Source organism: Pinus tabuliformis, chromosome J (genome assembly GCF_031772625.1).
Source record: "Pinus tabuliformis cultivar Carrire ecotype Pingquan chromosome J, CPIR1, whole genome shotgun sequence".
In the NCBI taxonomy this organism is placed as follows: domain Eukaryota; kingdom Viridiplantae; phylum Streptophyta; class Pinopsida; order Pinales; family Pinaceae; genus Pinus; species Pinus tabuliformis.
In genome coordinates, this window is record NC_142295.1 from 1537857541 (window position 1) to 1537884032 (window position 26492).

At 40.9% G+C, this 26492-nt stretch overlaps 1 pseudogene; it reads right to left on the bottom strand.

Annotated features, from left to right (window-relative positions):
- The window catches only part of LOC149233372 (BI1-like protein pseudogene), a 62380-nt pseudogene extending 38177 nt beyond the window's left edge, over window positions 1-24203 (bottom strand).
- Between the last annotated feature and the right edge of the window lie 2289 nt (window positions 24204-26492).

Sequence of the window (26492 nt, forward strand, 5' to 3'; positions counted from 1 at the left end):
GGCAGGTAGAATATTGATTTGGTTGTAACCAGAAAAACCGTCCATAAAGGAAAATATTTCACTGCTGGCACAATCATCAATTATTTGATCGATATAGGGCGTGGGATAGTTGTCTTTTGGACAAGCACGATTTATATCCCTATAGTCGATACATATTCTTATTGTTCCTTGTTTCTTGTTAACCGGAACAATATTCGAAACCCAATCCGTTAACGAAATCGGATAAATGAAACCTGCTTTCAACAGCTTCTCGACTTCTGCTTTAATCGCAGCCGCTTTCCTAGGGTGTATCTGACGCAGACGTTGCCGAACGGGTTTAGCGTCCGGGTAGGTCTTGATTTCATGAACAACAATGGAGGGATCAATTCCTGGCATTTCCTCATAGGACCAGGCAAACACGTCGCGGAATTCTTGAAATAGGACCTTGTATGTTTGAATTTTGTTATCTGTACACGAGGCACCTATATGAATGTTTTCAATAACTTCGGTTTTGACTGAAATGTCAATGGCAATAGTTTGGGAAATGTTTCCCAAATTCAACTCTGAATCAGGATGTTTCGTGGGATTCTGAGCGTCCTTGACATATTCAGCTGTAAAAATTGATGAAAAATCATTTTCAAAGTCATCAGCCTCAGGTAAAAACGAAGATCTATGATGAAGATCTTCCCATGGTAGATCGTCTACACTTAGGATTTCGCGAAGTTGTTCGTCAGATGACACGACTTCAGGAAATGTTATCCGTTCTGAGGTTGATGTGAAAAGTGATTCCTCACGGACCACATTCATTTGGTCGAATTGGGTTGAACTGGAGTCGGAAAAAGACTGCACGGCCTCATAAGCAATTTCATATGGACTCAAAGGCATTGCATTACCGAATGAGTCTATCTCAGATTCAGATGGGACAATCCAAGGATCATCGTAAATAATAGTGTCTGAAGTAATCATATGAATGGATGCGAATGAAGGGTCTGCATTGATCGAGGGAAAAGGAAAAGTTCCCAGTAAACCAGAATCTTTAACTAATACTACACCAACATCCTTGTAAGGGATAGTCGTTTTATCGACATGCTGGATACTCTCTGAAGAGGCTGGGTCGGATGAAAAGTAAGCCAACTGGTCTATCGTTACGATCTTACCATTATGTGGAAACTTTATAACTCTGAAGACTAATGACACGACCGCTGTCATAGCGTAAGACCAACTGCGACCCAAAAGAAGGTTGTAATCTAGAGGGGCATCAACCACCTCCACATCCAGACTAACGGTTTTTCCTTCAACCCCTATAGGCAAATCCTGTAGAATGCCAAACGGATGGAACCCACGGCCATCAAAGGCCTTAAGAATCGTCGGGGATTGGTTCATTGAAGGAGAACCAAGCGATCTCCAACACTGAATCGACATAATACACGTAGAAGCTCCTTCATCAATTACAGTCCGATGAATAGGCCTGTTTTTGACTATCACTGGTATATGGAAAGCCATCTGATGAGGGAGACGCAGTGTACTATTTTCTAGATCAAAGATTATCAGGTTCGGGTCCTGAATATCAACAGCTCCTATAGCCGACAAGAGTAATTTTCGTTGTGCGGGGCATGATTGCAGCACTTCCAAAGCCGACATTGCTGAGGGTGAAACAACTAAATCCTCAACAATGCTATAATTCTGAGCTGCTCTCGCATGTGGATTGAAAGCAGACTTTCGAAGTATACCCTTGGCGGGCGGTTTGATTACCAAGTCCGGGTTAGGTTTCTCGATCTATAGTGGATCGGAACCGGGAGCTGAGGTTGATGGATTAGAATGAGAAGATTCTGCTTCTTTACCATCAACAGGATTCTTACTACCATAATCTTGCGATCGAGTCGCAATCCGTACATGAGACATCATCAAAATGGGTTCTTCACTAGCACTCGAGGAAGAACCTATCATTTTACTCTCCTGCTTTGGAAATGGATCTTTCAAAACAGCAGGAGTTGGGGAACCTTTAACGATTTTCACAACCTCTGCCCGATGAGGGCAATCTCTTGTGAAATGATCTTCTTCACAAATTAAACAAGGATAGCGAGGTTTGCGCTTTTCGTCGTTAGATTCTGACTTCTCTTTTTTCTCCTTTGGAGCCTTGTCTGCTTTATCCTTCTTCTTGCCTTTCTTCTTGCCACCGTTTTTTGATTTAGCCGTAGATGACTCTACAGTGTGAATGTCGGCGGTAATTTCAGGAGAAGATTCTCCTGTCGGGGAGTCCGGTAAGGTTATTATTGGAGAAGAATTCTTTGAGGATTTCTTCTTACTTTTAGTATTCACCGTACCAATCATGCCATCAGCAGCATGGGACCCCGAAGGAGCAGCAACGATTTGATTCGACTTAGGAAGATCTGGGATCTTCTCATGCAACGTACCCGACTGAGTGTAAACTAAGTCAAGGTACTGGGCTTGAGCAATGACTTGCTCCTCAGTAACTACTCCGGCCTTAGCCACATCTTCAGTAATCTTCGGTAATAATGATTTTACAAACCATTCAGCTAAGATTTGGTCCGGGATAAAAACTTTCACTAAATGTCTTCGACGTCTCCATTCATGAATATGATCGGAAATATAAGTGGACGTCGATTGTTTTAATGAAGTTAATAACTCAGTACCATTATCGTATCTGACCGGCAACTGGAAATGAGTTAGGAACGAGGTAGCTAACTGGCTGAAATTGTAAAAAGAGGCCCGTGGTAACTCAATGTACCACTTGGCCGCGAGACCAATGAGCGTACGCTGGAAAAGACGTAAGCGGATCGAATCATTCGAGATAGAATTTGAAGCACACCAGAGGTGGTAAGTCATCACGTGATTGGACGGATCCTCTCCAGACTTACCTTCGAACTTGGGTATATCACTGGGCAACTTATTTGGCATTGGCAGCCATAATGGAAGATATTGAATTGGATCGTTCGTTAGGCGCGTCAAGTCGGGTAAATCCAAAGTTGCGATAAATGGTAATTGCCGGTTAGGATCTCTAAAACTCTGGGTCACAATACCAGTTCCAGGAGGAGGATATCCAGGATAACTAGGAACAGGAATCGCATTTGGGATATTATATCCTCCTGGAAAACCAGGATTAACCGGACCGTACTGGGGTTGCTGAGGTTGTTGATAAGTGTACCCAGGATACGGTTGATACTGGTAAACCGGTTGTTGGACAGCAGGACCGAGTTGGTACTGTCCCTGGTACTGTTGGTAGGTAAATTGAGGTTGACTTGTTACAACAGTACTTAAACCAGGCTGCCCTACAGGCATCTGGACCGTGGTTTGAATCGTAGATCCGGACAACGGTAAAGATGTCTGAGGAGTGGTTGCAGAGACAGTAGAAACCAGAGCTGTCGATACTCCAGAAGTAAGTGCGGTAGATGTTGCGGTAGTTGCAGCAGTCGTTTGAGATGGAGTACTAGGTGCAATTGGCGGCTGAGTAACTACCGAAGTTACAGAAGTTTGAACATTTGACTGGACAGGTTGCGTTTGCTGGGGTGAACCAGAAACTACGGGTTGTCCAGTTTGAGGTAACAACCGTATACTTGGCTGCAACACCTGTTGACCTTGTGATGGATCCCACACTATCATTCCGGGGTATTGACCCGTAACAGGTTGAGGATACTGAGATCCATAACCGGATTGAGGATAGGATTGATAACTGAAAGGCACAGTTCCCATACCTTGAACATATGACTGACCTTGAGGTGGTTGATAACCTTGACTCGAGTATTGACCTTGAGGTTGATAACCTTGGGGTAAATACTGATACTGGGGTTGACCTTGACCTTGAGGTTGATACCCTTGGGGTTGATACCCTTGAGGTAAATATTGATACTGAGGTTGACCCTGGGGTACATATTGAGGCTGGGGTTGACCTTGAGGCATGTATTGTACTATGGGTACATACTGGCCTTGAGGTTGCCCCCCAGACACAATTTGCGTACCTTGAGGTTGCCCCCAGGCGTTAATTGAGGCTACCCCCCAGGCGGTAATTGACCACCTTGAGGTTGAGAAACGGGAACTGAACCTGACATCATGTAAATGTCCCCTACACCCAACGGTTTATTACCATTGTTTCCAGCTAATAACCCATGATCAATGGGTTGAGGAGATGCCCCCGCAAAGGTACCAGAAAGTGATTGATACCCGGTGGGAACAGAAGGCCCGCCGTGTAAGAAAGATTCAGGGGATTGAGTGAACACAGACGACTGACCAGACATATTTACAGGAGTATAAATACCTCCAGGTGGAAAAGGAGTACGAGGTGGAGAAAAACCTACCCCTGAGTTGTCTAAATAATTGGTTAACGAAAGGTACCAAGTAGTACTTCTAGAAGGACTGTAAAAGATAGATTCACGCTCCCTTAGATCAATAGTAGGTTGATCTTCAAGGATAGATACGCCTAATTCTTCCTCTGGAGCAAGTTCTTCAATAGCTATCAAACCAGTAGGAATATTTTCGGTGATGACTCTTTCTACCCTAGGTGAATCTGGTACACTAGAAGTTGGAGTAACAGGTTCAGATATTTCAGGTTCTTCGCCTATATCACTAGTAGATGAAAAACTACCAGCAAGCTCGGAAACTGCAACTGCTTCAGGATTGTAACCTGTTTCTAGACTTTGGTAATCTTGATGGACTACCAATGAAGACTCTCCTTCTTCAGGTGAACCTACTCTACTACCACTAGGAGGAGTTACAAGGACCTTTAAACCTTCGTAATGACTCGGGACGTCTTGAGGAGGTTCACCCCAAAGTCTACGGGATTTCCTCAACAATTCGGCCACAGAAACAACCTCAGGAGACTTGCCCCGAAGTCTACGGGACTGTCTCGGTAATTCCGCCACAGTTAAAAACTTTTAATTACTACACACGCAAACAAAGTAAAATCTCAAAGCAAACCACCTAAAGTCTCTTAAGAACAAAACAAATTTGAATCACACGCCTAAAGAATCTAGGGCGTCAAACCAAGCACAAACAGTAGCCTTCCAGACTGAAAACGCTAGTTGGAGATGAAACCCAACATCGCCGGATTCAGTACAGAAGTGGCGGGTGGAACAGTTACCCCGGCAACCTGCTTAATGAATAGACCGACACAAGTTCCTCCACTTTAACCGTCTCGAGTGAAGTGAACCCCCCAGAAAATCCAAGTGAGTCTAGCCGACGTCTGCTCCAGGTACAGTGGGATCTTCCCTCCACCGTCACCTCGGTAGAATCCTAAAGATAATGGTCACTAAGGTTACCAACAGCAACAAATGCACCTGGGGGAACAGTCTACACTCTAACAGCACGCAAGGGCAGAGTATCAAGCTCAATCCCCTTGCCGGCTCCTTGACAACAATCCAAGGTTTACCGACAAGTGACCCCTGGCTCCTCGACAATGGTTAATCTGAGGTTTACCGTTTGTAATACGTGCGTGTCTGGCGTCGTTCCCAATGAGGGAGGATTGATCCCCTCACTGGTTCGAACACGAGCTCGTGCTTCTCCTTTAAGAGGAGCTTTCCCAGAGTACAAATGAAACAATTGGATTTATTCTATCACAAGATAAGCTACTTGTTTGGTTTTGTTGTCTTGGAGAGTTAATTACTCTCCTACTCCAAGACACTAGCCTGATCTAAATTGGTGTTTCAGAGCCCTAGTAAATAAAAATTACTAAGTTGATTTTACTTTAAGCGTTAATTTTATGGTTTTTCTTAAAGACAAAAGGTAGTGGAGATGAAACTGGTGGTGTGTAGACTCGACTCGCAACCACTACAAAGATGCACCTAAGATGATTTACACTACTTTTTTTTTTTCAATGAATCTCCTAACTAAGAGAGTTGGAAAATGCAAATTTTATAGAAAACAACTTTCTTAGTAAAGACAATCAAAGAAACAATTCTCTTTATCTTTTCAAAACACACAACTCATGACCACTAATTACTCTACGAAATTTCCTTTTTCTCCCAAAAGTCTACAAATGCTACCAAAGCAAACTTTTTCCAAAAGAATTTTTGTGTTTTTTCTATATTAATAAAGCATGTAAAAACTATTTTATCAAATCAAATTTAACAAATCTAATACAATCAAATCAAATTCACTCAAAAGCAAATTAAAAGGAAATTTACCTAAAAGCAAAAAATAATGAGGACGAAAGCCTACAAGGATAATTCCCGGATGTTTTACTCAGTCAAAATGCAACTAAGGATCAGTTCATGCAGAATCATAAACTAACCAAAAAACAAAATCGAAATCTTTTTGTTCTTTTTTCTCAAGAATGGAATTCAAGGCTTTAACAAACAAACTTTTCGAGATTTGCAAAGAGAAGACACAAAGGTAGGTCTCTCACAAGGGTGACTTCTATGACAGGCCCGACTCTTAAGAGGACTGATCAAAACCAAGGAGATCCAAAGTTTGACAACCTCTAACGCCAAAGTCACTACAGGACCAGTTAAAAATCAAACCCTAAGGCAAAATCCCTATGAATTCCACCAAAACCCTCAACACTAACGGGACAAGTTCAGGTGAAGATCTTTGACAGTAAACTAATGGATCTGGGCAGTAAACAAAGTAAAAACAAAATCTAAAGAGCAAAAAGAGGAAAAATGGAATTTTCTCAAATTTGACAGGGGTACGCAGGTGATCTGTTGACACAGGCGTGGGTACGCCCTGTGCACAAAGACGCAGTGCGTACAAGTACGCACTGTGTCAAACTCAGAGACTGCGTACTGCTGGAAAAGCTAAGAAAAATAAAAATCTAAATTGACTCTAAGCTAACCCATCCAAATACACAGTTAGACAGCCAAAAATCAGAAAACAAGAGATTTTTCTCAGACCAAAATATCAAATAAAAAAGAACTCAAACACATTCATGGATTCCCCAGTATGGTCGCCATTTTGTCACGCGGAAAGAGTCATTAGTGCGGACACAACCGACCTTCCTAGAAGCCTAAGACTTTCTAATAACAAACAAGACAAATAAGAGCAATCCTTCCCTAAATATGCTTTTACAATATGAGAAATCAAGTGTTTAGATCCTACCTGTAATCCAACACTGTTGTAGTAGTCCAGCTTCGTTGATCCGGATGAGCTCCTCCTTCCCTCCGAAACCTGCATTCACTAACAATCAAACGATTAAATAGCACCTGAATATCACATAAAATAAAACATATTTAACATATAGACCAAGGAGTATATGAAACAACTCATAAATAACAAATTGTTGAGAAGAATGGACTAATTTGTATTAAAAGGTAACAAAAGGAACCATTACAACCTGAGCCTTGGTGTTGTGCAAGCTCCTCCCAGGGTCCACAAGAGTTCTCCCTTACTCTGATCAGCTCACCCACCTCCCAATGGAAACAAGCAAAGATGGTAATCTCTCCTCACAAGCTTCTACAAGGAAGTCCTAATTCCAGCAGCATCTACCCTTAGGAATGTTCAGCTTTCAACCTCCCTTCCCTTTGGCCCAATGCCTGTATTTATAGTGCTCTAGAGGAAGTTATTCAGGTCCACCATCAATGGGATAAGCCCCTCTTTGGATGGGATAGCTCCCCTCTTGATGGGATAAGTTCCTCTTTGGTAGGGATACATGAACCATCTGGAGGCGCTTCATACACGTCAAACAAGCTTCTAGAAGACTCTAGAAATGACCACAAGTAACTTTTTTGGAGTGAAACTTGCGCCTTTTGACCTTTACAAGAGTACGCACCCACTCCTTTACATACAGAGCGTACAAGTACGCGGGTATTGTGAACTTGGAGTGCGTACACGCAGGTAAGGCTAAGAGAAACTGCGTACCAGAGATAATTGACTTTTAATGACTTTTCTCTCTTTCTTGAAGTTTGACATGAAGAGCAGAGGCATGAGACTTGCCAAGGAGGATAGTATGACAGTGGATGGAGCCATACTAACTGCAAATAATCATGGTGACATTTTTTAGTGTAACACTAACAGGCTTTGACAAAGGAACCAGTCGACTGTTAGGGATCCTTCCCAATGTGCCCATAACATTGAGAGGGAAAACCGTTCACATGAACATATTGGTAGTTCAAGGACCCCTGGATTATAATCTACTCCTTGGACGAGACTATATTTATTGCATGAGAGCCATTGTCTCATCACTCTTTAGAGTGATGTGTTTTCCGCACGAAGGAAGAGTGGTCAAGCTCATAGACCAACTTTCATTTCCCGGATCACGCATAGCAAATAGTCATATACCATCCCTGAATGGTCTTTTCACGCAGGAAATGTCTCAATCCCCAGTCCGTCCACCCGATGAGAGCGAGTGTAGTCATATACCATCCCTGAATGGTCTTTTCACGCAAGAAATGTCTCAATCCCCAGTCCGTCCACCCGATGAGAGCGAGTGATTCGGGGGACATGACTGAAACCCAAGGGGCATGCACCCTGGTCTGCTTCGGCAAGAAAACTTCGGGTATAGGGTAGGTTTCTGTGAGAGAATATGACTAGTCTGTACTCCCATCTGTGATTAGAAGAGGGGGTTATTCTAGAACAAGATTCTCTTGTCAAAGTTACGTGAGTGGAGTAGCCTCCTTCACTCACCTTTGCCTATTTCGGTAAACATCACCGAAGAAGTGTTTATTTGCGTTGTGAATAAAACAATCTTTGGGTAACCTGTAAGAGGTAGGCCTCTCCCGGTAAAACAAATGTTTTAACGGAAAGAAGTAGGGGTAACCTTGAAATTCTGTTTTATACCTGGGGGCATGCAAGCGAAGTATTTATTTTTTAAATTTGTAGGTCCTCTAACCCTTTAAACTCATAGGATTGGTTGTTTCCTAACTTGCATAAAGAAAGGATGTGGGGCAAAACTCTAAAAATTGCCGTTTTATTTGAGACATTCTTATCACACGACTGGATTAATCGAGCAGTTTTAGCACATAGTTCAAGCTCGTTAAAAAATAAACATAAGACATGAGAAAATGTTTCCCCCCGCGTTTAAGCTCATTAAAAAATGAACTATTCCCCGGTAAATAACCATCGTGAATGTAGTACTTCAGCCATTAAAGCCTTGGTCGTGTTTGCACCATCACCTCCACTTTTGCATTGGCCGATCATTCACCTCCATTTGATTGTTTACCCATTTTGAGAAACAGCTGCGAAGAGTGATCTCATTAGCCATCCTTGTAAGACTACCATGATTGGAAAATTCCAAACCTTACCTGGAATCAGTTGCTACGCATTTTATCACTCGTTCCTCAAAAGACGAGTCTCCTTTAAGCTCTTTTCAACTGACTCGTAAAATATGAAAATATTGCCGAGCCATTGGCCTCTCCAGCTCGTTAAAGGGACAGGAAGTGCTATCCCTCCTCTAAATTTTAATCTTTTTGGACCTGAGGGATTATTACACAAAAAGATCGAGCGCTTGTTTTGTTCGGCTCGTTAAAAGTATCAAAAATTCATCCCTTCTGTATTGTTTTATACTTTTTCGGACTTAAGGGATTAGATGACAAAAAAGGAATTTTGGAGTTACCTTTACGTTCCTTTTTAGACTCTCTAAAATTGAAAAGGACTGAGTTATCTTTGTCGTTAAACTCGTTAAAAGTGTAATAGCGACAAACTTGTCTATAGACGAGAACGAGTTTCATTATCGCTAGGCTCGTTAAAACATAGCGATGGGTTTGCCCGAAGGGAAAATTATAGAACAAGCATATGTTATCATCCTCAAGCTTGACAAAAATAAAGAGGTACTGGTCAGCAATGACTGGGGAAAATTGGGAAGAAAACTTGAAGAAACTTTGTTGGTAGCAAGTCGCTCTTGAACATGACACTTCCACTCCGCGTCCGAGTCGGGTTGGGTTGTTTCATTCACTGGTCACATAACCATGGTCCCATCATACCATCCACATTTGGGGTTAATGCTAGCAATCCATCACATCAGTGTCGTTGATATGTTCAAGAGAAGTCCTTCAGAGAATTCACCTGTGTCTCACACACTACCATACATTTATACTCCATTCTTTCATTACCGCCACCCTAAACCTTATATCACCAGATCGTTTTCACCTCCATTAAAATCATTTGCTCCATTCTGTGTCATTGATGTGGGATTCATTAAGGCCCTCCTGTGACGGATCGCTTCTTGTTGACATCAGCTCATTATCCAAGAAGTTGATCTAGGAACACCCCATTCAGTACTTTGAAGCTTGCATGCCTCAATGGCAAGTTTCTCACTTCCGGCAACAGGTTTACATCAATGGCCTTTGACCAAAATATTTTGCATGGTGTTCGATGCCAAGTCCTTTATTCACACCATGTGAATTGTACTTCAGTACCTTGAGGGTCATTATCATTATCAGTGATTCCTCTCGTGCTTGTTAACAATTTACATCATTGGCTGGTAATCAAGCGATGTCTTTCGATGTTCGACTTCAGAACATTTCTCACATGGATCGACTTGTACTTCGAGTGAAGATTGAACGAGATTGAAGACCTCGGATCTAGTTTCATCCATTCGGGCTGCGATATATATTCAGGGAAATAAAGACATCAAATGTACATCATTGCCGCACAGATAATCATCCAATCAAAAGGATGATGGCTCTATCAGAATCATCAGTCTACACTCAGACGATTGTCTGTCCTATGTACATGAAAATGAATTTATAGAGCTGATCATGGGAATGCCCGCCTCAGCTAGATCATGAAAATATTATGAAGATAATGTATTGTATTGTATCTTATTACAGGTCTCCTCCCAGCTTGAAAGAACTTCGGATCCTCATAATAAATCATTTCACCCGACATCAAAATATTAACGACCTCATGCTTTAGGGGGCAACTGTTATAGACATTTTTGGGCACAACAACCCCAAGCATGAAATGTCCATAAACCAAGGGCTCCTAAGTCCCTAAAAGTGTTGTTCTAACCCCTAAAGGAACAAGGTCAACAGATTACAGCTTCTCCCAGAAGTTCTCCATGAAAAACTGCTCAGAATTTGTCAAAACAAGATCATTTTAGCTGCTCCACTAGCCAAGTGCGTTGCATCTCACCTAAATACACTGTGTGGGTGCGTTGCATTTCAAAAATCCCTTCTATGGGGTGCGATGGGCAAGAAACGACAAATGGAAGTGTCATTCCGCGAGGTGGAGAGGCAATGGAAGCTTCCAGAATTTTCTCCAATGACACTTGCCTCAGTGAATTCAACTAAGGATGAGTAAGAGATCATCAATCTCCAAGTGGAAGCAAGAACTATCAGAGGGAAGACACTAATCAAATCATGAGCTGACTCATCTCCATTACAGATATCTATATATGGATCCCTCATCCCAGAGATCCAGAGGCTGGAATTTTGCATATTGTAAGGAATTGTTGTTGGTTTCTTGAGACAAACATCAGATTGTTGGGTGAGCTAAGCTTTGTTTGAGGTGAAGAGGGGCTTGTTAGCTGGGAGGTTGATGTTGGGTCAGAACAACTTCTTGTAACTCCTCTTGGCTCTTTCTTGTTTATCAATAAAAGCTATTCAAGTTTTCCTCCATGCTATTGTGTCATTGATGCTTGCTACATTTGTAAGGTCAATTTACATCTGATCCTAGGTTGTTTATGATTATAGATCCATGTCTTTGTATAGTGCTATGCTACTGTGATATTATAGGTACTTTGTGAAGCTGGGCATGCAAGGGAGCAGGTAGCTAAAGACTATCAAAGAAGAGAGGAATCAAATCAGGAGATTAGCGCAAGAAAGAGGTTGGTCTTTCTGTTCCTCTCTATCTATAATTCATAAAGGAAAAACGAAAGTAGCTTTTCTCTGTTTGTTTCTAAGGCAGCTATCACACCTTAATGGGATAGAGCAGTTCTATATAGACACTTTTCCCTGTAACAACATGGATGAGAGTTTGTGTGTATGAAACTGTTCCATTGTGCTTGCACATGCATGAGTGTCGGCTTGTGTTTGTCGACTGATTGTTACATGTATGTTGTCAATTTTAGAATGTTGATCATTTTCACATGCATGATTGTTAGCTTGTGTGGTCGATTGATTGTACATGTATGATATATCAACTTGGAAGAGTTTATTTTGTCTCCAAATATGAAAGGGAGATGTGGCAAATTGTGTAATGAGAATGAGGAATTCTTGTTGTAAATCGTCAAGTTGTTGTACATGTTTAGCTTGACTTGAAAGTTAGTTGTTTGAAGAAGCATGTTTGGTCGATTAGTGTTTAGTCGATATTTTATACACCATGATGTAACATTACATGGTGATGTTCACATGATCTGACATTTTTTACTTTGAAGAAGCAAAATAAAGAGGTTGTCAAGTTATATATTCTTGCATGAGTTTTTTTCAAACACCATTAACTTTGAAAAACAAGATGAGTGTGTTTCTTGTGATAAGATGTCACAGGATTTTGGAAGGTCCATGCTTGAGAAAAAGTCTAATGATTAGCCTTCATTGTCAAATAATGACATGAGGAGCATGTTAATACTGGAGGATGATGGAATCAAAAAGCGAAAGTGGAGAAAAATGCCAAAAAAAGCATGTACAACCATTGTATGTGGTTTGATGTGCTGACACCAAGAAGCGAAAGAGATGGCGAATGCATTCTTGTAGGTGTGGAATTTGGAACCGTGGAGGTAAAAGAACGGTCATTTATTTTCTTCTTATTACTGATATTAGAACTCCTTTTTGTAGTTCACTAAGATGGGCTTAACTTGGAAAAGTGATTTCCAAGGAGAAGCTTGCATCGAATGCATGTATTGAAAACGAGGAACATGATTCTTAGTGGGAAGGCCATTAGTCAGCTTTCCAAGTGCCGAGGGATAACTTTGTTACAGTAGGATGTTTAATCAGCAAGCAAAGAATAAGTGTTGGATTGTTTCAGCAGCAAAAGGATAACATTGGTTGAATTCCAAACCATTTGCAAGGCAAGGCATGTTAGTGAACCCAAGCGGTTGTCGTGGAGATTTTTCCAAGTAGAATTAGTTGATAGAACTTGGTAAAGAGAAGAGTATTCATCTCTCATCAAATAACTAGCTTTTGAGGCTCCAAAATCCTGTCAGTGGGAAGGAGTGATCAGAATCTGGATTAGGGGCAAAAATTAGCTCAAAAATCAAAATGCTCGAAATCGTTCAAAACCTAAATGACCGCGTCTGTCTCAGAAAAATGATCCCAATGAAACTCATTTTGTTCAAACTAAAGTTCATATGAGGAAGATAAAGCCCACTAACTGCTTTGCCAAACATAAGAAATTTTTGAGAAAAAAATGTACAGTCGCTGCACAGTTAGTGTCACATGGAATAAGTCGATCTTGCAGACAAGATAGACCTTCCTAGAACCTAAAGAAGACCTAATGACAAGAAAACCAACCAGACACTATCTTTCTCTAAATATGCGTTTATAAATAATGGCAAACAAGTGTTTTTAGGGCCTACCTTAGGTCCAATGCAAGCTTGTGGATGCCCTCGCTCCTTTGATCCAAATGAGCTCCTTTTCGCAAATCTGCAAACACAAACAAGGCAAACAAATTAAATAGCACCTGAAAAACCAATTGCATAAAACATATTTAACATGAAAGTCAAGGAGTCCATGAAACAAGTAACATAAGATACTTGTTGAGAAAAATGAGTTTGATTGTATTAATTCAAAAGAAGAAGAACTTTACAACCTTTTCCTTGATGCTGTACAAGCTCCTCCCAGGGTCCAGCAAGAATTTTCCTCTACTTTGACAAGTTTCACTCACTCCCCATTGAAACCAAAAAGTCATGTGATCTCTCCTCTTAGGCTTAACTAGGAAGTCTTGATTTCACCGACATTTACCCTCAAAAATGTTCAGCTTCTAACCTCTTCAGCAACTAGCCCAATGCCTGTATTTATAGTGCAATGGAGGGAGTTTACTAGGTCCTCATTCAAAGGGATAAAGCCCTCCTTCAAAGGGATAGCTCCTCTCATCAATGGATTAGCTCCTTCACTTTTGGGATGCATGAACCACCTCAGAGCGAACAATCCACATCAAAATTCCTTCTTGAATCCTCTAGAATTAACCCAAAGTGAGTTTTTTAAGATAAAACTTGCGCCTTTTGACTTTCACAGGGGTCCGCACCTACACCGTTAGGGACAGAGCGGGCAGGCCCGCAGTTTTTGTACACAGAAGGTGCGGGACCGCAGGTGACAGTGAGAGAAAGTGCGAAACCAGAGTTACATTGATTTTTAATGTCTTTCTCCAATTTTCAAAGCTTGACTTGAAGAGTTGAGGTCTAAGACTTGCTTAGGAGGATAGTACAAGTGATGATGGACCCATACTGACTGCAAATAATCATGGTGATGATATTTTTGTGTAACAGATTTCCCCCTAAAGTGCGAAGTCTGTAGTAGATGAGGATTTCTTATCATTTAGGAAGAGTGAAGTACTTTATCATTTCGAGAATCATCTTGTGGAAAGCCCGGTTGGAACCTGTACAAACATTCAATGCAAGATATATATATGAGATCATATCATCGCTGAGGTAGGCATTCCCATACTCAGATCAAAATTGACTAGAAAACTAACTACTGCTCTGATACAGGAATGATCTTGTAAAACATCACAAGTATAGACTCATGTGGACACAGTATGGATGCAGCCATCTGTTTATGAATAGTCCATTATATAATGAATACAAAATTCCTCGCAGCCTGGATTGTGGAAACTAGATCCAGGGTCTTCATTTCTACTTCCTAAAATAGTACGATTCTATCCATGCGAATGAATGTGTTGATGTCGAACATGGAAGAAACCACTTGATTACCAGTCAATGATGTAAACTGTTAACAAGTGTGAGAGAAACCACCAGTGATGTCAATGGCTCTCAAAGTACGCAGTACAATCCATGAGATGTGAATAAATGTGTTGACGTCGAACATGTCACGGAATCCTTTGATAAAAATTCAGTGATGTAAACTGTCGTCAAAGGCGAGAAACCTGCCATTGAGGCATGCGGATCTCAAGGTACTGACGATTCCTAGATCATCTTTCTAGATAATGAGCTGAAGTCGATAGAAAGCAATCCGTCATAGGCAAGCCCACAACACGAAATCATAGATCAAGTTGAAGAAATTTTAGTTGCAAGGACTGACTCAGGGATGGTCAAGATGGATGACAGATATTTTGCAGATGAATGGTTTATTGGCAGTGACCTCTTGAACACATAACGACACGACAGATGGCTTGGTGACAATTGACCCAAAGTTAATACCCAGAAACCGGCTAAAGACTTTCAATGTGGTTTGATCAACTGTTAGGCAAAGGATTTCCCAACCCAGGTGAATAAAAGTGTCATGTTCAAGAGTGGTTACAAAGTATGACAAACAGGCTCATTTTTCTCTCTTTTCCCCCACCATTTCTGGCAAGTACCTCTTTATTTTTGACAAGCTTGAGGAGGATAACATCTGCTTGATTATAAGCTCATCCTTCGGATGAGTCCAACTTAGTTTAAATTCGAACCCTAAAAGGAGTGGTTCGGTCCTGTTTGTAATTGAATAGGTCCTTTACTATGAAATTTTAGCGAGTCCAGTATAGGAGAAACTCGGTGTTTTTTCAATTTTAGAGAGTCTGAAAAAACTTAAGAAGACTCCAGGGTTGACCTTTTTTGTAAATTTGTGTCTCCCAAGCCCGAAAAAGTATAAAATAATACTTGAGAGAACCGCTTGATCTTTTACAACCAAGGAGTACTTTTCGTCATTAGTGCCCTTGACCCGAAAAAGTAAAAAAGCGATCAATGACACGTCGTTTTATAACCAATATCGAATTTGAAACGACAAAAATCCGGCAATCTTTTCATGTTTTTACGGTCGGAAAAGAGCTGTAAGTGGATTGTCTTTTAATTCCGTTTTAACGAGTTTAAAAGAAAAACTCGACAATCTTCTCATGTTTCAGGAGTTAGAAAAGGGCTTAAAGATGACTCTACATGCTTTTCTGTTGAAAATGATAGATTTTACCTGAATAATCCGTTATTCTACACAAAAACACAAACATTACTCATACCTATTTGAGATGGATAAAAATGTCGCAAAAATATCTTTTCAAAGTGAAACATAAACAAATTTGTAATTTATTTACTCAAAAAACTTATAAAAAGGGCCTTTGTCAATTCATTTTTACCGTTTGAGTTTGGGTGAGAAAATAGTGCTTTTGCTCAGAAAACTTCCCGTGAAGATTGCGGAAAATCCAACCGTCAGAATCGAACGCCGTTTTCTCCAGGTAATCCACATCATCCCACTCTTCATTTTTAACCATTTAATTTTTTGTTTTATTCATTTATTTCATTTTTGGCAGGGTTTTTAGGTACAAAACCCGCGCGCGGGGGCTCGCAGGTTTATCACTGCTGGCCTGCGGACCCCGACTTTTTCTCCATTGGGAAAAAGCTCGGGGTCCGCACCTTCCGTGTAGACAAAGTGCGGTCCCACGCACTATGTCTAACCCGGAGGGTGCAGTCCCCGCCGTAAGGGTTTTTAACCCAAAAATTCTCAAAAATGGACCACACAAAATAATTTCTAGCAATTTAATTTGTCTTTATACTTGATGCAGAGAGTACATCATGCTAGATTGGCATGAACGAGAGCATGAGGATGTGGATGCTGCCGCATGGAATCATCAGCCTTCACTTGATGCTTTGAGGGCATGCGGATTGTACAAATTATGGGCCATTCCTGGCATGAGGGCTCAGGTGGATTTCTTATAGTGGCTGGTTGACAGATGGAGCATACAGGACCAATGCTTCTTCATCGGCGGCCACCAGCTCGAAATCAAGCTGGCGGACATATATTTCTTGACTGGTTTGCCTAAGATAGGTGAAGACTTGACTCTGCACGGGACTAGGCCAGGTGGCCAGTCTGTCGATAGCCTCCGGCTAGAGTACTGCAACAGCCAGGCTAGAGACAAAGGGATAGACATAAAGACCATATCCCATCCTGAGCTCATGGTGATTGCATTCACTGTCACCAGACTTTGCGGAGCTGCCGCATTACATATTGCCACCGGATCCCAGATGCTTATGGCAGTTGATTGCTTTCGAGGCACCATCTTCAACTGGTGTGATGCCGTGTTGGCCAATGTGAAAGGCCAACTGACCAGGGCCAAGAACGGACGACTAAAGACCTTTGGTTATGGGGCTTTGGTCATGGGTTTTAGCCTGGAGAGGGTTCCTATGCTGATCCCACAGCACCTTACTATTGGAGCTAGGCTTCCTTGAGAGCCCAAACTGATGCGATGGGTCGCAGTCATGGCCCGTCAGCCGGACGAGAGGACAGAGGTTACTCGATTCAAACCTGAGTATTTCCAATGGCTGGAAAACCAGGTCTTTTCTATTCAGGACTTCCCTTACACTGGGATAGATTTCCGTGGTGACGCAGACATGGCTATTCCTCCAGGAGAGCAGTGGGATGACTCATGTAAAATCCTTTTCAACATTTTTCCTATTGTAATTTTTTTTTTTTCCATCATCTCAAAACTGATAGTAAAAATTTTAAATGCAAATGTGGGTCCACAACAACCAGCCGCTCTCCGGCCTTTCGAGAGGAAACAACCAGTTGCACCCGCGCCAGCCCCACAAGACGAATCAGCAGAGGTTTTGGCCGCGTTGGAGGGTCACCTCGAGCACTTGACAGGAGAGATTCCTGAAACCTCTATAGATCACATTCCTCGTTGACTTCAGCACTATGTGATTGGAGTCCCGGGACCTTTTAGGAGGTTCCTTTGCAAGGTGGGCTGGGCAGTGGTTTCTTATAGAGATCATCACCAGTGATAGGATGATCGCCTATTGTGGGCACATGTGACATTTTTGTTTTTTGTACTTATCATTTTTTCCGATCATAAGGTGTTTTTCAACCTATGATTGAGGACGATGTATTTTTTGACACACTCCTATATATATATCACTATTACCGGCTTATCTTGTAAATCATTTTATGGAATGGTTTTAAATTTACATGTATGATTATTGCAAATGTCTATTTAACATTCGAGAAGAAATTGCATCTGCTAATGTATTTAAAGATCTTGGAATATGCTAATATTCAATATAATCAAATTCACGTTCCAAGAGACGCGCTCTCAAAAATAATCTCAATAACACTGGATTTCTAATGGAATACACTCTATTAAGCTGTAATACAACGAGTTCAGAATCTAACCTCACTATCAAACTCCAAATCCCAAATGAAATAGATTCAGATAATAACTCAATCACTGCACTATACTCGGAAATGTTGTTCATTGTTTGACCGAGGCTTACCCCATGCATAGATACTAACTCGTCAGAGGGTGAATAGATAACCCAAGCTACGAAAGAGATGTTCCGTGTATTACGACAAGCACCATCAGCGAAACCAATGTATGTTTGGAGAGGCATCGACATCTGCAATATCAAGAGTAAAACCAAGATAAGAAGGAATAATGACAAAAAACACTCTCTAAGCTAAGCACACTGTTTAAACTGAAACACAACAGCTAGAAAGAAAAACTATCCTAACTAAAAATCTCCATACCCATTCTTTTAAGCATAATACCTCTTCAAGTAAAGGCCATTTCTGGGTTTACCCAAAGAGTCCCCGTCAAAGTCTACCAATTCATAAGCCCCTTTGACTAGCTTTCGCTTGACAACATATGGACCATGCCACATAGGAACGAATTTTCCAGTGCCTAATTTATCATTAGCTTGATCTTAAACAAAGACTAGATCTCCTTCCGAAAAATTTCAACGGTTCACATTTCGATCATCCTGAGCTTTCATGCGTTTTGCATGAGTCTCGATCGTCAATGCAGCATCACGTCGATTCTCATCTAATTGAGCCATGTATAACAAACGCTTTTCCTCTTTGGAAGTGGCTGGAAGTAACTCGATGGCCATTTGCAGTGATGAGATTTCGCATTCAATGGGTAACACAGCTTCCAAACCATAGACTAGTAGGAAAGGAGTGAACCCTGTTGATGTTTTTACTGAAGTTCGGTACGCCCAAAGCACTGAAATAGCATGTTGTGCCAATTCGACCGATGAATCCCAATGATTCGTTAGATCATGATAACTAAAACTTTGTTGATGGACTCAACTAGACCATTCGGTTGTGGATAATAAGGGGTTGAACTATCGTGACATAAACCAAGCTGGCCTGTAAGTTCAGTCATCATAACGTTTCGAAAATGACGCCCATGATCAGTGATTATCGCTTGTGGGACACCAAACATAGAAATTATATGATTGAACACAAAAATTGCAGCTGTCTTGCCATCTGCCTCAAATGTAGGCATCGCCTCGGCCCACTTAGTAAAATAATCTACCGCAAGGATGATATACACATGCCCCCTGGCCGAGTGAGGGTTACATGTCATAAAATTGATACCCCATTTGGCAAAAGGACAACGACAATTATAGGGTGGAGAGGAGCAGGTGGAGCGCGCATCTTACGATCAAAAATCTGGTAGTTGTGGCATTTTTGGACCGCCGTAATACAATCTTTAAACAAAGACGGCCAGAAGTAGCCAGCGCGCAATATATTTTGGGTTGTGGCATACCCAGACATATGACCGCCACACGCTCCAGTGTGATAGTCATTTAGAACCCTTTCAGCTTCCTTGTGAGTTAAGCAATGTCGAAAAACAAAGTCCGCCCCATGGCGATAAAGAGTATCTCCAATAATCCTAAATTGTTGGGACTGGAATCGAATTTTTTGACGTTCTGACCTTGAAATTTTTGGCCGAAAAGATTGGGTCTGGAGATAAATGATGATATCCCCATACCATGGATCCAAAGTGCTAATTAGAAACAAGGATTCATCTGCAATGGGCTCCTCCGCCACAGTTTCCGTGTCAGCATGCGGGAAGTCACACATTAACTCCGCAAAAACTAAAGATTTCTTAGAATTGGATTTCTCTAATTCCAGGTCGAACTCCTGCAGGATAACGATCCATTTATAGTACTTGCCCCCTAGCAATTGCTTGGTAAAAATGTAGATCATAGGGTTGCAATCCAAAATTACCGTAGTTTTACGTAGTAAAATGTAGTGACGAAAACGTTGGACAGCTTGAACAGCTGCCAATGCCAATTTCTCCACATGTGAGTATTTTAGCTCAGTTGGATTTAAAGTTCGACTAAGGTAATATATCACATGTTCAATTCCTGATTCATCTTCCTGAACTAAGACCATTCCAATGGTGGAATGAGAGGTGGCGAGATACAAGAAGTAATCCTGGTTGTAGTTGGGAGGATGCAACAATGGGTCAACGCGTGTTTAAGTGCATCAAAAGATTTCTGAGCTATCTTGTCCCAATAGAATGGAATGTTCTGTTTCAACAACCGGGTAAAACCCTTTGTAACCTCGGCGTAGTTAGGAATGAATCGTCATAAAAAGTTTGCTTTCCCTTGCAAACTTTGGAGTTGGCGAAGACTTGAAGGAGGAGGCAGTTTGATGATAGCTTTGACCTTCGAGGGATCAACGCAAATGCCGGCTTTCGAAACTACAAACCCCAGCAATCGACCTGTTTCTATACAGAAGACACATTTGTGTGGGTTCAACCGAATACGATAATGTCTACACCTCATAAAAATTGCTTGTAAATGGACGAGGCGATCAGCTCGATGTAATGAATGAGCAGGCAAGTCATTGAGATAGGGTTGCACAACGTTCTTGATGTCATGAAATGCATACGACATCGCCCTTTGAAAAGTTGCTCCGGAATTCTTAAGCCCAAAAGGTAATTTGCAATAAGCAAATTGTTTGGTCAATTTAGTGTGATCTAAATTGTTATTTATAATGTCAACCCGGGGTTTTTAAACTGACGAAGTGAAGTGTACTATATGTACTAGATAACCATTTCCTTAGTCTTTTGTCGTTTTTAGTTTTTTTAAGTTTGTTTTTGAATTTATCTTTTCCTAATGTGGGATGATGAAAAGGTGATAAAGCAAGTGAAATGTGGATGATTATGGTGATCTCTAAGTGATTTTCAAAACTTAAAAGAAAGAAAGCTTTTTAAAATAAATGCAATGAAATCAATTCTTCAAAAGAAATAAAGACATCAAACAATGAACTATGACATCGGCCCAGTATCTTTGTTGCTGAATGAAAATGAAAGTGAAATCTACACTAAATTCAATGAAAAGTAAGAACAACTAGTCCACACTATTTCAACTCTTCAACTCAATCTTCCTTGTGAAAAGATATCATGAAATGTTAAGCAATGTGAAATCTAAAAGAAGTTAAACTGCATAAAAGAAACTAATCACACTACTTTAACTTTCTTGACCTTTTGCCTTTCAGCTTAATTTACCCTGTGAGAAACAGTCATGAACAAGTCAAGCAATGTGAGATCTAAAGCAAACTAAATCAAGCTATAATGAGTGATATTCTGATTCCTAATAAAGTTATTTGATTATAGAAAGGAACCATTAGCAGATGAATAGCATGATATCTAAGAGCAGAAAATAAATGTACAACTTAAGGAAACGACAATACTGGAAATCAAACTTCAGAAAACAAGAGTCAGCAACAAAGACAAGATGATCTCGTATGCCAATAGTTATAGAAAGAAAAGGTGAAAAATTGCCCCGGGCTGCCTAAGAACACCTGCAAAAACACTGATTAGTTGTAACCATAAAAGAGCAACAATGAAAATGTAAATCAGCAGAAATCAAAAAGCTTTGTTATGTATAGCTAATATACATGTTGAAATAAAACGCAGCATTTAAATGATAACTGTACAGCTAATATACATGAACAGGAAAAAGTAATGCAAGAGTTAAAAGAAAACCGTACAAGGCTTCAGTAAGCAGGGGCCCTCTGCCACTTCAACCAATTCAACGAATAGCTACAAGCTTAAATTTAAACCAGTCTTCTCATATATTAAACAACAACATAAAAGTGTAGTGGGGAAATACAACAGCTTCGTATTACATTACCAAAAAGATTAACTTGTACAGCTTTCATGGACGCATTATTTATAAGGAAAGAAAGCTAAACAGATTAACTAAATCTACGCTATTAACCACGCTTCCAGAGAGACGTAAATCCTCTTCAGCCCCGATCTAGGTAACTGTCATCATGTTTATTAAATCTGAGAGGTATGGCTGTTGGATTCACGCTATCAAGATGTCTTCGTGGCTAAGGATTGTGCCACGTAGCTTCACGTTCTAAAAAACAGAGCTACGCAGAGCTGTGCCACCGTTGAACACTTCCGTTGACTATCCTTTACCCCTTGTTTGACCGCAGGCTTTTATGGCCGTGCTGGATGATCTGGAGGGACACGATCCATGTCCTTGACTCCTGTAACTTGCCCATGTGGCTCATTTCTTGAGAGGACACCTGTAGCATGGTGTTTGACAAAACAGCTGCGGAATCCTATGCTGGCTGTAGAAACCTGGGTCAGCTGCGGAAACCTGTATCGGCTGTGGAAACTGAGAAGCTTCCGTAGCTGTCTCAACAAAATTCTAAACCAAACAACATTCATCAGCGTAGTTAGAAAACCATGTCAAAAGCTCGTTTTTAAACTAAAATACAATGATTTAATCAACTTAGTGGATAAAATGAGTGGAAAAGAAGGTTGAGAGGGTGTATGGGAAGGTGCAGGTTTGAGGCTCAACATACCCCCACTGTGAAGGTGTTGCATGTCCTCATGCAACCAAAACTTAGTTATTTTTCCTCAATCCATATGCTCTGAGGCCTCTACAAGAACATCTAGCCCTCTTCTCTTTCTCTTTGATGCTAAAATGGTCCTTGGTTTCCTGACTAGACATTTGAACTTAAGATTAATCAATGCCCTGCTCAACATTTTACACTTCTTCTTCAGCTTACTGTTCTTTTTCTGCCACAGTCCTAAATGGAGCATAGTGTTGTCATGGACAATCTTGTCTACCTTACTCTGCTCTTTGAGTGCTTCGTTTTCCTCTTTGATGTGCCTATTTAGGACTTCCAATTCAAACACTTCCTGTTTTAAAGACTGTACTTGTGCATCAAGTGGCAAGGTGGTGGTGGTCCTGCAGTTGATTGTTCCAAGGACTCTAAGTAGTTATATGCTTCTTGCTGGTTGGAATCTACCTCAGGTGTTTTTCTCGGCCTCAACTCAAATTTTGGTGAAGGAGGACTGCTTTCTCTTTCTGGCCGAAAAGGGCTTTCCTCTCGTGGAGGACTTGGCTCAATGCTTCGCTGAGTTGGAGATTTCTCAAGTGTCTCTTTATCCAAATCAATAAAGTGGGACTATTTTTCTTTGGTTTTATTCCCCTTCCCTTTTAGCCTAGTGCTCCTTCTCAGGTATGAACTAGTACTTTTCTCTTGTGCAGCCTGTTTTCCTCTTTGCTTTTTCTTGGTTATGGCAGCAGCTTGAAGATCTATTAACCTCTCTGACAGAGGTTGATAATATTCTTCTACGGATTGTTGAGGGGATGGATAGGTTTCTTGAATGGTTATCTTGCCTTTTTCCTTTTTCTGTTTCTCGTTTTTAGTTCCCTCCTCTTCTTCTTTCTGAACAGTTTCCTGAATGTCTACTGTAGGAGACTCTTGGGCTGTAATATTCTTTTTTTTCCTCCTACTTCTCTTTGGAATTTTTGGGGAACTGCTTGCAGAGGCTTCAGTCAGTTCTTGGAAGTGGTTTCTTGTCAAAAACTTTTCCCAAGTATCCTTATTGTTTTTCAACTGATCTTCAATAAGGATTTTTATGAACCCATGATGGTAAAGATGGGATTCAATACTACCTACGTGTTTTTGAACAGTAGAGCTCATTTTCTTCAAGCTTGATAACAGAAAATAAGGCAAGTTAAGGGTACAACCTTCCATGAAATTCATCATTATCCTGGCATGATACATGTACATGGTACCAAAACGACCCTCGCATGTGATAAATTTCTGGACAAGTAATAACAGAGTGGACCATTCTTCTTTTATTGCATGCACAGGGATTCCTTTGGTAAATATAGAGGTATCCATACCTGGGTTTTTGAGCATGATTTTCCATCCTTGATCGTCCACACTTCTGTTTTTGAACCACCTTTCGCCTTCTTGTGGGAGACTTGTTGCAGCTGCTATTGTGGCCTCGGTCACTGTAAATTTTAAGTCTCCAACCTCCACTGTTTGTCCATTAAAGGACCTGGCAAAAGCTTTAGTCACTTCTTTATTATAGCCTGTGAACTTTTGAATGAATCTCAGCCACCTTGCTTTCTTTAACGACTCCTTGGTTTGAGGATAACCCTCCAGGTACTTTGGTCCCTCTGGTTCAGCTCTTAGTAGCTTTCCCATTCTCAGCTTTAAATTCCGACTGAGAATTCTACTGCGTATGAAGGTTCAGGAAAAAAATGGGCTGATTACGGGATTCTTAAGGTAACTGGAGTAGCCGTAATCGGAGTTCAGGATGTATGTGGTGACTGGAGCCAGGGTTTGGAGCAAACTGTAGTGAATGCAGCGGAAATGGAGAGCAGAGAATGGTATGAGTACCGAGGGAGTAAAGGGTAAGCAACTGTAACGAGTGCAACACCGAACGCATGCGGGAGTGAAGTGATAAATGGGCAGAATAACGGCTGAGTCCTTTTGAATCGGATGGCTTGCGCACACGTCTTAGCAGACGACTGCAGAAATTATGGTGAAGGAGAGCCGTAGTACATTAGGTCACGTCTCAAAGTACGGCCAATAAATGGAAAAGCAGTCCATAAATTTAGAATGATCATGGAACCGTTAGAAATGAATAGGGTGTGTGGAATAACGTCGGTGGAAGAGGATTGGTATGGTGCTTGTGGTATCAAATCATTGCATTTAGTGGAACTTGCCATGGTTTAAATAACTATGCATAGTAATGACATTGAATTGTTATTTGGTAGAGATTTTTGATCATACCTTTGGAAGTTTATCATCTCTTGATTAAGGTTTCTGACCCATGGTTGTTCTTTGATCTTGAAGATGCCCCATGTCTTTGCTGCACTTGGTGATGATGACACTAACCTTTGACTGTGATTTTTTTGAAAACAGAGTGATGCCGGCTGTGGAGACAGAGTGATGCTGGCTGCGGAAATTGTTTCTGGCTGCGGAAACTGGTTCTAGCTGTGGAAACGGTTTCCAGCTGCGGAAACTAAGACAACACCCCTTTAACTGCACAAAGATAGTTAGAGAAGAACTAACTGAATAAAATAGTCCTGAGAGGGACTTTTATTGATGAAATGAGTGGAATGAGATGGAAATGGAGTGGAGTGAAGTGGAATGGAGATGAAAATGAGATGGAGGTGAAATGAAATGACAAGTGAAGTGGAGTGAAGATGGAAAGAGAGAGAGATTTTTTTTTTTGGAAAATATAGAGTGTCAGGTGCCCCTGATTTTCACTCTACATTTTCTGTATAAGACTGCCAATCTATGATTGGTTTTCAGGCTTATACAAAAGATTTTTCTTTTTTTTTTTTTTCAACTGAAAGAAACAAAGACTAGGTTGATGGAGGAGAAGGATTCCTCTCCACCAGCCTCATTGCAGAATTTTTTTGAAACATTTTGACAAAGTCCTCTTTTGAGAGTGGCTTATGATAAATTTTCAATCGGTGGCCATTCCCAATGAGAGGAGTTTGAAACTCATCAATAGTCTTGACTCAAACTGCTCCATTGCTAAATACTTCATCAATCTCATATGGTCCAAGCCAATGAGTCTGAAATTTTCCTTTGAAGTCTTTAAACTTGGAATCAAACAGTAGCGCCCAATCTCCCTTTTGAAACTTTCTCTCTTTGATATATCTGTCATGCCACTTAGTTCTTTGGTGCTGAACTAGATCAGTCCTTAAAATTTCATCTTGTCTTATTTCATCTAGCTCATTCAGCTGCTCCATTCTATGCTTTTGGGCTTCTGATAGATTCATCCCCAACTGAACTGCCATCTTGAAGGTCTTGACTTGAAACTCAATGGGGAGCAGGACTTCTTTCCCATAAACAAGTTCATAGGGAGAATGTCCTATTGTGTTCCTCCATGTAGTTCTATAGGCCCATAAGGCTTCAGGAAGCCTTTCTGCCCAATCTCTTCTGTGGAGATGAACAGTTTTGGTGATGATGCTCTCAAGAACTTTGTTTGTAGATTCCACTTGACCATTTGCTTGCGGATGGTACGGAGTAGATTTTTTGTGCTTGATTTTGTATTCTTCCATCAGCTTCTCCATCAAGTTAGATGTAAATTGACTTCCCTGATCTGTCACAATTTCTCTTGGGACACCAAAACGAGTAAAAATATCCTCAAAAAGAAATTGAACAACTGAATTTTCAGTGGCAGAAGGCAATGCCTTGGCTTCTACCCATTTAGTGACATAATCAGTGCAAACCAATATATACTTCTTTTGTTTAGATGGTGGATTAATGGGTCCAATGAAATCTAAAGCCCATTTTTCAAAGGGTTCGATGAGTACCTGTGGCTGTAATGGCATTTCATTTGAAAGAGTTGGTCTCCCAACTCTTTGGCAGCTGTCACACCTTCTAACATATTGTTTTGCATCTTTGAAGAGAGAAGGCCAATAATATCCGAAAGAAAGGATTTTATAGGTCGTCCTCTTGTCAGCAAAGTGTCCA